This window comes from Frankliniella occidentalis, unplaced genomic scaffold (assembly GCF_000697945.3).
Source record: "Frankliniella occidentalis isolate FOCC.00 unplaced genomic scaffold, Focc_3.1 Scaffold1985, whole genome shotgun sequence".
Taxonomy (NCBI): Eukaryota; Metazoa; Arthropoda; class Insecta; order Thysanoptera; family Thripidae; genus Frankliniella; species Frankliniella occidentalis.
This window is the reverse complement of record NW_026269079.1, coordinates 5,583-7,844: the sequence shown is the minus strand read 5'-3', so window position 1 is coordinate 7,844 and position 2,262 is coordinate 5,583. Positions and strand designations below refer to the sequence as shown.

Sequence of the window (2,262 nt, the reverse complement as noted above, 5' to 3'; positions counted from 1 at the left end):
CTCTGCTGCCCGGCCACCACGTGGGCCGGGCGCCGGCCGCAGCGCAGCCTCCCGCTCGGCCCTGACCCGACGCAAGCTGGCCGGCCGGCCGGCGCGGCCTGCCCGGTGATTCAGATGGTTCGGATCATCATGATCCGATCCCAACCCAACGCGACGTACTTTCCGACGGCGTTGAGCAATCCACCCGACCCGGACGCCCCGGACGCTTGTTCCGTTCCAGCTGTCCCCGACCGCACCACCCCTTCTATACTGTTGCAACCGGGTGCAGCGGCAGCACTTTCGGTGAAAGACGAAGAAGAGGGCGGCGGTTGGTGGGAGATCCCCGACCAGCTGGGCACAGCCCACCCACTGCACCCACACACCCACCGGCGGCACCCACTCACTTCACCCACTCACTCACTCCCCCGTGGTCATGGTGCAGGCCGAGCCCTTTCGGGGAAACTCCCGCTCGAAAAAGACCCACAGAAGCATTAGTGTAATCAAACCGATTCCTAATAAGCCTCGTTAAAGTAAGAGGGCGTTAGTCCTCCTCACCCTGCCCCCTTCCACTTCCTCCTTGCATCGGGAAAAAGCCCATCACAAGTCGCTCGCGTAGCACAAACTATACCCAACATTACGATTAGTCCTCACCTCATGAGTATGGGTCCTCTGCCTGTCCCTGACCGCGGGCTCGCTCGCCGCGAGTCTTCCTTGAGCGGGGGACACACGGTGGCGGGTGGCACAGCGCTGCTGCTGCTGTCCACGAGGAGGAGGCCGAAATCACGTAGCGAACGTAGTGCTTCTGCTGCCGCTCCTCGGCACGACTGTGGGAAAAAAACAACGACAATTATTAATTATTTAGGTTGTGACAGCGGCTAATTAACGACGCGGCCAAACACTCCTAGCTCCTCAAACTACAGACAGACACCCGCCGCGGCAAGGCGAACCCACTTAACCACCGTGCACCCGAGCCGTGCACTGACTATTACCATCTGCAGGGGGAGGAGGGGCAGAGGGAGACGTCACAACAGCGCCGAAAAGTACAGGGCGGACCCACCCACGCGCGCCGATAGAGAGTGTGACAGACAGACAGACAGACAGACAGACAGACAGACAGACAGACAGACAGACAGACAGACAGACAGACCAGGTGTGTCCGTGACGTGCCCCTCCTCACCGCGCGGCGCGGTCGCGACCCGGCTCAAGAAAGGTACATATGTACACGGGGTCCCCGGGGCCGCGGGGTGTCGTCGTCGTCGCCGTGAGTCGAAGGGCAGCGTCATGACACTGTGGGGCCTTCACTGCCGGCTTCGAACACAAACGGAACCGAGAGGCTCGCGGTGCGGTGAGGCCGGCGGCGTGCGCGTCTCGGCTTGTCAACTCCGCGCCGCGCCACGCCCCGCGACGCGCTCCACCGACCAGACTGGCTGGGCTCCTGGCTTCCTCCTTTGAGCCTTGCCTTGCGCAACACGGCGCCGAGCCCGACACCAACAGCTGCCTTTGGACACATTATTGGAACGTTTCGGTCCGGGACGCGGCCGCGGCGACAGCGTCGATCGAGTCGACTCACCGGGTCCAGAGGCTCCGGGCTCCGGGCCGCGCTCGGGGGCGGGGTCGGGGGCCGCGCCGGCCGCGCTGCCGCGTCGCGCGTAAGGGTGACGCAAGCCGGCCGCGACGTGTTGAAAATGCGTTTGCTTTGCACGTTTTGCGCCACGGCACAGTGCACAGCCATCGCTGGTGTTTGGTTTCCTTGACGCGGGAGGCCGGAGGAGGCCGCCCCCGCTGCAGCAGCAGCAGCAGCTTCATCCCCTACCCGGGGGCTGGTGTGGGGGGTGCCGTCAGGTGACACGTGACTACGCCCTCCATCAGCTGTCTCACACAAAGCCACACAGCCGTACAGCCGTGCAGGCGCAGCAGTACACATTTGTGCCGCGAGTGCGCACTTCCATACAGTCGGAGTGACTCATACCGTCTTGCCAGAAATGTCACCCGCGAGTCGCTTTGCTTTACTCGGTAGTACCGCTAGTGCGAATCCTTGTCCGATTTGGAACAACAGTCACATAACCACCAGCGTTTCGCGATTTTTTTCTGCTTAAAAATGACAGGTCACGAGGTCGCGCAAAACGCAAAACTCCCATAAATGAGAACTGGGCACAGAGTGCGAAGGCGGTGAGATGCTAATGCCGGTGTAGGCGTTGTGGTGCAAGAGCAGCGCCGTCGGCTTATCACTCACAGCCCGCTGGAAGCTGTGGCACTTCCCTTGTACCCCGTACTCCCCCCCCC

At 62.3% G+C, this 2,262-nt stretch overlaps 1 long non-coding RNA gene across 1 annotated transcript in view; it reads right to left on the bottom strand.

Annotated features, from left to right (window-relative positions):
• Nucleotides 1–630: 630 nt before the first annotated feature.
• The window catches only part of LOC127751905 (uncharacterized), a 2,507-nt gene continuing 875 nt past the window's right edge, over nt 631–2,262 (bottom strand). Inside the window, exon 2 of the long non-coding RNA XR_008012269.1 lies at nt 631–803. This is a non-coding gene — a long non-coding RNA (uncharacterized LOC127751905). The remainder of the gene's footprint in view (nt 804–2,262) is intronic.